The sequence below is a fragment of the Bos indicus genome, chromosome 26 (assembly GCF_029378745.1).
Source record: "Bos indicus isolate NIAB-ARS_2022 breed Sahiwal x Tharparkar chromosome 26, NIAB-ARS_B.indTharparkar_mat_pri_1.0, whole genome shotgun sequence".
Lineage (NCBI taxonomy): Eukaryota > Metazoa > Chordata > Mammalia > Artiodactyla > Bovidae > Bos > Bos indicus.
In genome coordinates, this window is record NC_091785.1 from 32636635 (window position 1) to 32648695 (window position 12061).

At 40.9% G+C, this 12061-nt stretch overlaps 1 protein-coding gene across 15 annotated transcripts in view; it reads left to right on the forward strand.

Annotated features, from left to right (window-relative positions):
- Window positions 1-12061, forward strand: part of VTI1A (vesicle transport through interaction with t-SNAREs 1A) — a 382104-nt gene that overhangs the window by 174333 nt on the left and 195710 nt on the right. The window lies entirely within an intron of this gene.

Here is a 12061-nt window from a genome sequence, read left to right on the forward strand (position 1 = left end):
GGCCAAAGGCACATTATATATACATTCTTGAGTCTGCCTTGACTGAATATTATTGGGGCCTCCAGGGGGAGCAGCACAGAGATGGCAAAGCATGTTGGGTAATGGGGACTAGATCAGGTTTACTGGAAAGACAGGTTAGTGGAAGTATGCTGAAATTACAGAATGAGTTTTGTTAGCACAGCCCATTGTGACACTGACCCCAATATTAATTAGCTGCCAGATACCAAATAATTGTCTGGGAGAATCTCTAAGGAAAGGTAAATACATCCTCTGGAATAATGTCTGGCAAATTAAGAAACAGGTTTGTTTTTTTTTAAATGCAGTAATATATACAGTACAGTGAGTTTGAAAAATTATCATGTTGCTAATTTCAGGTTTTGTTTTTTGTTTTTTGTTTTTTTAATCTAACTGACTCCCCTGATTGAATGGATACGTGTATGCACAGTCTGAGCCCATTCATTGCATCTGGAGTAAAATTGTTCTTTTGGGAGAAATGGTGGAGGGGGGTTTACCGAGCGGAAATATGTGGCAATAGGGCAGCTATGCCAGTGACAGTTGTTCCTCTAACCCACGTGCCTTACAAGCCCAGAGCGCTCCACACTTCAGCTTGGAGAGTGGGGGCGCCTCCCAGTGTGTCAGGAAACGTGGGCCTCTGCTCACGGAACTCGCAGGCTCATTTTAGGAACTGTCCTGACACTCCAGTAGCTCTTTTCTGAGTCATTTTCTGCTTTCACCTGAGAGGCTCCCAAGCTGCAGACCTAGTCTGGTGCTGCTTTAGTGTTGTTTCTACAGAATATGCAGACCATGTTGGCGTCTTATTTCTAAGCCATACCTAATTTTTATATAGGTTTCCTCTTTAGTGTTTTGATCAGATGCACATAATCGTCATTCTGCTTGTGACTAGACACAGCTGGGGGAAGGATGTCTGCTAGATGAGATTTTAATTCACTTCCTTCCTCGTGAATAAGACTTGGGATAAAATGTACAAGGATCATTCTTACCTTTTTCCTGGCAATAGAAGTGGTTTGTTTGCCGACTGATGAGTGGTGGGATCAAGTGGGAAGGGTGGGAGTCAGAAGTGAAAGAAGAGACACCACCCGGGGAAGGACATCGTCGAAAGGACACTGCAGCGGGAATAGGGATGTCCAGGTGTTTGGGAAGGTCTCGACACCCTGGGTTGTAGTGTTCATTTTAAAACCAGTCAGCAACAACCTGGAAGTGCTCCCAGGGCTCTTAAGACTCCCCACTAAAGTATTTCTGGCAAGAGTGTGGAAATCTTTGTGACAAGTCCAAGCACACTGTGTTTTTAGGCCTGTTACGTCGCTGCGTGTAATATTAACAGCATGTGTTGTTCCGTTCACTTAATTATTATTGGAATTGAATAGAATTTGTGTTTTGTTATTGGGATATTGTCTTAGTCTTTGAGCTTTTACTATGACTTTTCAGAATTGAAGCCACTTGATGCTGGGAGGAATTGGGGGCAGGAGGAAAAGGGGACGACAGAGGATGAGACGGCTGGTTGGCATCACTGACTCGATGGATGTGAGTCTGAGTGAACTCTGGGAGTTGGTGATGGACAGGGAGGCCTGGCGTGCTGCGATTCATGGGGTCGCAAAGAGTCGGACACAACTGAGCGACTGAACTGAACTGAACTGATCCAGTAAGCATTTTATTTTTCACTTATGTGCAATACATTATACCAGGCCCTGTGTGCTCAGTCATGTCCAGCTTCTGTGGCCCCATGGACTACAGCCGCCAGGCTCCTCTACCTACTAAATTTTCCAGGCAAGAATCCTGGAGTAGGGTTCCATTTCCTAGGGATTCAACCCAGGGATTCAACCCAGGGATTGAACCTGTGTCTCTTGAGTCTCTTGCCTTGGCAAGTAGATTCTTTGCCACCAGCACCACCTGGGAAGCCCGTAGCTCCAACGGGCATTTTCTTCCTCATTTATGTGCAGTACATTGTCCCAGGTGCTGTGGAGACGGGAAGAGGAGACACAGCCCTGCTCTGGGGGAGCTTATAGTCCAGTGAAGACCCCGTTTAAAGAGCAGCTCGGGGGAAAGCTTCCTTACCAGGCTGACAGCTGCAGCAGAGATGCAAACTACTGATGGCTGGCCTCTGGGGAGGAAGAAGTGGATTCAGTTGGGGGAAACTTCTGGGTCAGGGGTCAGTTTTAAACTAGGCTTTCAAAGAAGAGGATTCTGATTAGGTTGAGGAGAATGAGGGAATGCTTTGTAAATGGAATTTTGAGCCATGCCCACGAGCTAGGAATAATAAGAAATACTTAGGAAGAGATCATGTCCTGGACATGAAGTCCCTTGGAAGTGAGATTAGCAACACACATGGGCAGTGCAGTGTAATGGGCTAGGGACGACGGCAGAAGCCTTTGATTGTAGACTTGATTCCATGTAGGGCATTGTGGTTTTGCCCCATTCTTCGGACAGAGAATTCAGAGACCCCGTTGGCTGCTGTTTTCTGGCCAAAGCTGAAATTTGTTGGAAAATGACCTATTCTTTTCCATCCTCTTGTTTTGGCAGTTTCCAATAATTGCCATCTCTTCCAAAATTCACTTATAATGTCTAAATAGATACGTACACTTAATACACACATATATACGGACTTGTGGCACTATTTTCCAAGTGTGTTTGCCTGTGGAAGGGGGTATTCCACTAAACAAGGGCTTTGTGGTCAATTGTCCGTGTGCACTGCTGTGTTCCACAGCCCTGTCTAGAAGAGTCAGATTATACGTTAGCATCTGCATGGTTCTAAAAAGTAGAAGTGTCTTTTAACCTTGCATAGCAAAGATCCTCTTTGTCTTATTGACATCTCTCTAAACAAGCCTGGAGAAATACTGAGTTAAGGTACTTGTCATAAACAGTTTTTATGTTTCTCATAGACCCCACAACATCCTTATGAAACAGCCATTGTTGTCTCCATTTTTCCAGGGAGAACTGAAGGTTACGTATTTTTTCCATTTTCACAGACCAAGAAAAGAGCCAAAATATGAATCCACATTCTTCTAGTCTTGGAACTATCCCCTCTCGTGCAACCTCTAGATTCATGTATCCTAACCTAATGGCTTGAGCTCCACCTTCAAGGGCTTTTTGTTAAAGATGTTTCTTTCTGCTGGGCTGTTTCAGTGATGGCTTATAGCCGTAAATCCTTAATCATCTACTGTGTATAATCTTTCACGACTCACACTCTTCTGGATGGAACTGACCACTCAGGGTTCCTGGGAACATTATACTTTTTTGCTCGCTTGTCTCCATCACTGACTCTACGCTCCTAAACTTTTGGTGCACTTAGTGGGTCCGGCATTGAGCACAGTTCTTGGCCTGTAGTACAGCACAGTGCTTGTTAACTGGATGAGGGCCTGAAGAACGTTTCTCAGGTATGGGAGTCAAGAGAGGAACCTCGATGCTCATTCTGACTGTGGTTCTGATCATGAGTCAGATGAGATCAGAAATCCGCAGCATCAGCTCGCTAAGAAACACACGAGGTGGTATTTTCTGTATGTAAGTCGTCAGTCATCTAGTAGAGAAGTATACAGTTGTCCTGTGAACATGTGAGCACAAAAGGGGGCCAACACTGTGTAGTCACACAGTCTGTCTACCTGAAAACCCACCCGGAACTTGGACCCTGTGCTGCCCAAAGGGACCTCAGAATATAGTTGTTTCTATAGGTTTTAACAGTGGTGAGCATGAAGCACCCCCAGTGAAGCAAGGTCTGACCTTGGCTTCAGGCCTCCTCTGCTTTTTCCTTACTCCTACAATTTTTAGCTTTGGCTTGGGTAGGTTTTAATGCAGACCAAGAGTGCTATTTTTAATGTATGAAATCTTGTATTTATAGGACAAAAAGAACCTTTTTTTTAAAAAAAAAAAAAAAAAGGAAGAGTTGTAATGAAGTCAGATGTAGGAGCCAAGGCTATAAACAGTCACATACATATTTCTTTGTAATGAATTAAGGGAAAATCAGGAAATAAATGCAGACTGGCAGTGTTTTAGAAGAAAATAAGGTTTGAATGATAAAATTATAAATTCATATAATTTAGATTTCTATCCGAAGTCAATTGTTCATGTAATCTTTGTCCTTCTTAGCATTTGGTGTAACAAATCTATTTGAAACATCCTAAAACTTTTTGGTCAAAATAGCTCTAGTTCCTAATGCTAATTGGAAAATACGAATTTAAAAATCTGAAATACAAGTGAGGTGGTAGATTAGTAGAAAGTCTAAACTATAAATAAGAATAGTCTCTAAGTAAGTTTTCAAAATTCCAATTATGGGTATTCAAGTGCATTTACACAAGCTGGGTTTGTTATTTCTGGAGTTAATAAGCAATTTCACAATGTACTATATATCACTTTTAAAGACATGATAAATTGTCCCTAATGGTGTTGTGTGTATAAACGAGAGCTATTTCTGCCTTGTATATAATGCTTAGGATTGGGTGGTACACCTGAAAAGGCTTGGATTTTACTGGGGCCTTTTTAGCACTTTTGCACCTCGTATGTTCAGGATTATGTTTGATTGATGACTTTAAATGTGCTGGCATGAGAGATATGTAGATCTTAATGCTCTTAAACCATTTGTTTTCCAATCTCTGTAAAAGGCTCCTCTGTTTTGGGGTAACACTTTATCCTTCTTAAGTAAACAGAAATAGGTTTCTGGGATTTTGCTTTTTAGCATTGTAAATCCAGCAGGAAAGAGACAGGCTAGAGGCTTTTAAGAGAGGTCTAAAAACACCATGTTCCCATTTTATTAGAGGAGTCCGAAAAAGTCAGAGTGTGTGTGTGTGTGTGTGTGTGTGTGTAGATACATTTTTCTTTCTCCTCAACAGTTTTAAAATAACTCCCTTCCTCCCTTTCTTTTTTCTTACCCCTCCCTCTCTCTCCCTGTCTCTCCCTGTCTCTCTCTCTCTCTCTCTCTCTCTTTCTATACCAGAACTCCCTGAATCATTTCTTTCCTTTGGACTGCTTGATGCCCCATGCATTATCCTTAGACCCCTAGCTAAGAACTCTCTTTGGATCTATCATCTGAAACAGCTACAGGGTTGGCTACCATGTGGCCAAGGGGATGTTCTTTCCAATAGGTCTTAGAATAAGAGACCAGAGCTATCCATTGAATCCTGGTTCCCAAAAAAGCACTGGAAATTAGTCCCCAAGCCTGAAGGGTGTCTTATAATCCACTCCTGCAGGATTCTTCTGACTGGGACATCTTCAGCACTTCAGGAGGGGCTCAAAAAAAAAAAAAAAGGCTCATGAAGTTTCCCTGTTTCTGATTAACAGTCTAGGCACTGTTCAGGGAAAGGGGGAAAATTGCTTCTGCTGAAAGAACAGATTGTTTTAAGATTTTAAGAACCGATTATAAACAAGTTGCTCAGGGAGGAGAGAACTGAGCTGGTCAGAGGCAGTCTCTGCTGCCAGGCAGCGGCCCCCATCGCAACAGCAGATCTCTGCACCGGCCTTCAGCCCTGGCTCCCAGCTGTCCGTCATCTTTCAAGAAAAGAGACCAGCATGGTACTGACAAACACATTTTCACTTCCATCTAAGATATGAACTTAGGGGCTCGAGAGTTGAAAGACTAGTGCATTTACCCATACTTATAATATGTTGCTAATTAGCAGTCAGTGTCCTTGTGATCTTTTCCTTTGTCGTCCTCTTGAGGCATCCCATTTCTTTCATTTCCTTCCTCTCCATCATCAGCAACACTAAATGGAATATGGATTATTTTGGCAGCAGGGCAGTTTGAGCCCCCTGATTAGTCTAGAATGAAATGTGAAGGGAAAAAAAAAATGTATGAAATGAGCCATTGTGTCTCCTTGTTCTCAAGATGTTATTTTGAAATCTTCATGGGTGGTGATGTATTTGCTGGTGATTCGTTTCACCTAGAGACATTTAGGATTCCTATGAAGGGTTTTTTTTTCCCCTTCAGTATACTTACTCTTTTTTATATTTTTAGAAATAAAACAGTTCTTATTAGGGTCAATCTTTGTAAATGAAGCATGAATATGATAGCAGAAAAGGTAAAAATTCCAGACATAATCTTAGGGTACGTAAAGTGACTCAGAGTCTTCTAGCCTTTTTTGCTTTTGCTTTTTTGACTGCACGTGACAGCATGTGGGAACTTGGTTCCCGTACCAGGGATCGAACCCTAGCCCTCTGCAACAGAAGCACAGTGTCTTAACCACTGGACCGCCAGGGAAGACCCCACTCCTAGCCTTCTGTCACGAGTTTGCTGCTATTGCTTTAAGTCTTTGAGTAAGCAAATAATCCCAAAGTTATTTTTCACTTAAATTCTTGAAATTGTTTGTTGTAATGGGTATTTTATACTAAAATAAGAACTAAATGCATATGTTTGACTTGGGTGTATCAATAACCTTGGTATAGACACCCATATTTGTGTGTGTGCAAGTATGAGTATGCTGCTAAGTCACTTCAGTCGTGTCCAACTCTGTGCGACCCCATAGACGGCAGCCCACCAGGCTCCGCCGTCCCTGGGATTCTCCAGGCAAGAACGCTGGAGTGGGTTGCCATTTCCTTCTCCAATGCATGAAAGTGAAAAGTGAAAGTGAAGTCGCTCAGTCGTGTCCGACTCTTCACGACCCCATGGACTGCAGCCTACCAGGCTCCTCCGTCCATGTGATTTGCCAGGCAAGAGTACTGGAGTGGGGTGCCATTGCCTTCTCCGAAGTATGAGTACAAAAGATGGTTGAAAGCATGTCAGCAGCAGCTCCCTTTACACAGGGAAGTGCCATTGGTGAAAGTATCATGTGTGATACAAAGGAAATGCCTGTATGTGTTTGTACGAGAAAAATAGATTGATAGAGCCAGAAAAGATCTTCTAGGCATCTGGTTCAACTCTAGCAACTTACTAATATAAATGAGAAAATTGAGTCCTGGTGAAGGGACATACACATGTGATAGTCAAAAGGAGCTTGAATTAAGGTTTTCTAGCTGGTGATCCACTACTTTTAATGTGCATTGGAGATATTTGCCTTTGTTTTTAGTACCATGCATCGCCACTGGTAAAGAATCCACCTGCAATGTGGGAGACCTGGGTTCCATCCCTGGGTTGGGAAGGTCCCCTGGAGGGGGACATGCCAACTCACTCTAGTATTCTTGCCTGGAGAATCCCCGTGGACAGAGGAGCCTGGCGGGGTACGGTCCATGGGGTTGCAAGGAGACAGACACGATCAAATGACTAAGAACAATACCCCCATATAAAGACATGAAGGCATAATGTTTTTTGGCCTACCCAATAATGATATTATTAACTGTAATAATATTTAAAAATGTACACAAGTAGAACCACAAAATTGTCATCATAACTTTAACTTTCCAAGGTATTTTGTCTATTCAGTTACAGTGTGTGTATGCATAGTGCTAAGGGGCTTCAGTTGTGTTTGATTCTTTGCAACCCTATGGACTGGAGGCCTCCAGGACCCTCTGTCCATGAGATTCTGGAGTGCGTTGCCATTTCCTTCAGGGTATCTTCCTGATTCAGGAATTGAACCCCCTTCTCTTATGTCTCCTGCATTTGCCAAGTGGGTGCTTTACCACTAGTGCCACCTGGGAAGTGATGGTGTGTAAGCACTTACACATTTGTTGCAAATGCAGCTAGCTGAAATTCATCCACTAATAACCAATTAATTAAAATTATCTAATGTTAATTACTCAGGCTTCCCTGGTGGCTCAGCAGTAAAGAATCTGCCTGAAATGGAAGAGACACAGGCGATTAGGGCTCGATCCCTGGGTCGGGAAGATCCCCTGAAGGAGGGCATGACAACCCACTCTAGTAATCTTGCCTGGAAAATCCCATGGACAAAGGAGCCTGGTGGGCTACAGTCCCTGGGTTGCAAAGAGTTGGACATGACTGAAGTGGCTGACAACAATGTTAATTACTCAATATTGCCTGGCAGATAATTGGTCCTCATTAAATATATGTTGATTCACTCTTTCCTGTTCAGTTCTATCTTGAGCCAGTTTCTCAAAGGGTAAGCTTTGAGTCAGTCATCTGGGGTGATATTTTTTTAAAAAGAAATTCCTGCTACCTAGTCCCTATTCAGAATCTCTGGGGTTGGGACTTGACATTTTTTAACAAACTGAGCAGATAATTCTATGCACACAAGAGTTTGAGAACCATTGCCTAAAGTTAAGATATTGAAATCACAATTGGTTATAATATCTTAAGTTGATCAGTCTAATTGAGAAACTAGAGATATAGGAATGTAATCACCAGACATTTTTAAAGCAATTATGTAAGTTCCATAAGCCCTAATCCTTATAAAACAATTGTTTGGGGTATTTTTAAATTATAGCACAATTTCATCATTATTACAAGTTATTCAAGCAAAATCAAAGTGTATAATGTAAAAAGTTAAAAGGCCCCCCTTTTCTCCCTACCATCCATCTTTCCCACTCCCACGCCCCAAGAATAACTATTATGAACAGTTAGTACAGATGCTTTGAGTTTTTTCACTGTATATGTTTTATCTATATGTAAGTTTTTATTTATATGTATGTGTATATATATATATACACACACACATATACATATACATGTAATACATGTATGTATTATATCTGTCTATATACATACTTGTTTATATCCTGGAGAAGGGATAGGCTGCCTACTCCAGTACTCATGGGCTCATCTGGTGGCCCAGACAGTAAAGAATACACCTGCAATGTGGGAGACCTGGGTTCAATCCAGGTCTGGGTTGGGAAGATCCCTTGGAGGAGGGCATGGCAACCTACTCCATTATTTTTGCCTCGAGAATCCTCATGGACAGGGGAGCCTGGCAGGCTACAGTCTACAGGGTCACAGAATCAAACACAACTGAGCACCTAAGCACAGTACACATTTATATTTGTTTATTCACGCATTAAACAGATATTTGAGCATCTATTGTGTTCTAGGAACTAGGACAGAAAAAGCAACAGTAACCAAACACATGAAGTCCCCTTTCCCGTGAAAGCCATGTTCTAATGGAACCCAGATTCTAATAGGGAGACAGTCAGAAAATCAATAAAAATGTATATAAAATGTAATATAAAATGTGCATGCCATGAAGAAAAATCAAGTACTCTTAAGGGATAGAGAATTCCAGGTGGTTCTACTTTAGGTATGGGGGTCAGGACAAGCCTCTCTGAGATGACTTTTAAGCAAAGACTGGAATGAAGTGAAAGAATGAGATCTGTTCATATCTTAGAGAAGAGGAGGTGAAATTCTTCCTAGGTTACATGTGTAAACTCACACTTTTTTCTTTTAACAAAAGTTTATTATTCATAGTGTCCTATACCTTGCTTTTTCCATTCAATAATGATTTATGTGCACATTTCCAGTGTCTATATTATGAATTTAGATTATTCTTTTTAGTGACTGCTTATTATTCCATAATACGTATGCCCCATATTTCAACCATGCAAGTATTGTTGGCCATTTTCTCTTTACATTTTACCTTTACAAACCATACTGCAGGAAATTCTGTGGCTCATCATCTTAATATTTAGGTATTAAAGGATTAATATTATAGTTCTGTTGCAGAGTGAGATTACTTTAAGTATTCGGATCATATCAGACAAATACAAAATGACTATTCTAGGATAAAGGAGCCAGACCTTGGGGTACAAAAGTGCATAATATTCCTTTCACACGTAGAGGTAAGAGTCACTTAATCATTTTTAGTTTTAAATTGGACCATCAAAGAATCCTAAATCATGTCTTTATCATAAAAGACCATATTTTTTACTCCTTGGCATTTTTTTAAAAGTTATTCAGCCAATTGCCCAGGCAGCTGGTTCTCGTTCATAGGATTGCGGTCCGTTTGGGTTGGTTTCTTTTTACAGTGTCTGTTTCCTTAGTACTTGTTCTTACATTTATTCTTCAGTGCTCCTGCCTTTATGTTGTTCATTGATTGTATTTGGTCTAAACTGTATTTTGTCTTTTAAATGTAAGATTTTCATATTAAAATGTTTCTCTTAATTATAAAATAAAGATAAAATTATATCACCCAGAAATAACTGTTTATAATATTTGGAGGTATATCCTTTCAGGTTCTTTTTTCTTTCCCAATGCACATATTTTTTTAGATCCCAATTTTCATTTTGGGTTACTGAATTCCAAAACTCTCTTTAATACACATGACTATCTCATAACTCACACTGAGAAGAAACCTATGAACTCTCTCCCGTCACCTTTCTATTGCTGGTTACCCACTTTATTGCCAATAACCTGGAAGATTGTTTTCTACATTTTCAGTTGAATAGACTTATGCCCTGCAGATTGATTATGAAGTAAATGGCTTCTGGGCTGATAGGTGATGTCACCACAACACTCAGAACCCCTGTATACTTGCCCAGTGACTGTTGCCACAGCTTCATGTCAGTCCTACCTGTGGGGAGCATTGGAACCCATGATTCACATTCTTTTTCAAGGACAGGGTGCCAGAAAGTTCTCATATGCCCCTCCTTCTTACTACCAGGCCCTGAAGGAGCTTGCTTTATATTTTCATGAAAAAAAAAAAAAAAGATTTCTTCCCACACTACTTCTTTAATCTCCTTCATTCTTCCCATCCCTATTTCACCACCACTAAGCTTTGGGGAGGAGAGCTGGCTTTTAACTGGCTTATATGTGTTTTCTCCCCAACCTTGGAATTAAAAAGAAACACAATCTCTGAAAAGTAAGAGCTAACTCATCTTCTCACCGGTTAGGCTTCTTTTCAGAAGAAGCATCTTGTCTTTGGGCTCCTCTATGGCCCAGGATGGACCACTGTAACAGGGGAATGAATGTTTCTTTAATGCAGATATTGTTTGAATATGAGGCTGTCTTGTTGTTCAGTCACTTAAGTCGTGTCTGACTCTTTGTGACCCCATGGACTGCAGCATGCCAAGCTTCCCTGCCCTCCTCTATCTCCTGGAATTTGCTCAAGTTCATGTCCATTGAATCAGTGATGCTATCAAACCATCTCATCCTCTGCCACCTTCCTCTTCTTTTGCTTTCAATCTTTCCCTGCTAGAGGCTCTCTAGCAGCAGTTTAGTGATTAAAATGTCTTCGTTTGTTCCTTAGTTTTCTAGCATGACTTAAGTAGCATTGAATTAAGCTTGCTGAGTTCCAAATGACTAGAATTAATACCTTTGCTGTGTTTTTTTGTTTGTTTGTTTATCAAACTGGTTAATTCACCAAACAATTTGGTGGTTCAGATGCAGATATATATCTATCCAGTGTGCTCCATCCTCATATGAACCAAATATCCCAAATTTACTATATGTAATTCATGTGTTGTTCTGTGTAGTACAACGTACAGTTATGTGACTGATGGATTTTTTTTTTAATGAAGATAATTTTTTTCAATGTTTTTCCTAAAATACTGTCTTACACTATTAAAACTGAGTGTGGGGTGAAAGGACCACAGTACATTAAAGAAGCATGTTAATTGTGCCTAAAGGTGTTTGTTTTTTCTTGAAATGCCCATTTAGTTCCCAGTTGATCAAAAGATGAAGGTTCCAGAGAGTCTTTCTTCTGACAGCCTTGATTATGTAGGGGTTGCCGTCCAGAGATCCTTGTTGTTTTATAAACACATGCATATGCGTAATATATTCTGCCCAATACTCCCACTTTCTGATCTGCAGAGTACAACAGAGCATCCCATGGAGTCAGAGAACAAAGAAAATCTTCACTCTGAAATTTTTTCCTGAAGCCAAATACGTCCTCCGCTTCAGAAAGAAAATCCCTAGCATGAATTGAGGCACCTCTGTGGCCCTCTGAGGGAAATTTTAGGCACCACTGGTGTGCTCCCTAGGAAAATAGTGTGCTTGGGGATGCTGGAAGTTGGGTTGATTTCCTATTTTGGATTCAGGTTTTGTTCCAGACATTTTGCCTACGTCATTGCAATTAATTCTCCCAGTGACCCTGTATTGTAGGTATTACTGCTCCATATCACACGAGGAAATTGAAGCTCAGAGAATCTGAATAACTTGCTATCACTGTATAGCTATCAAGTGATGGAGTCAGGATTTGAACCTCTGTTCATCTGACTCCAGTGCCCTGATATTTCTATT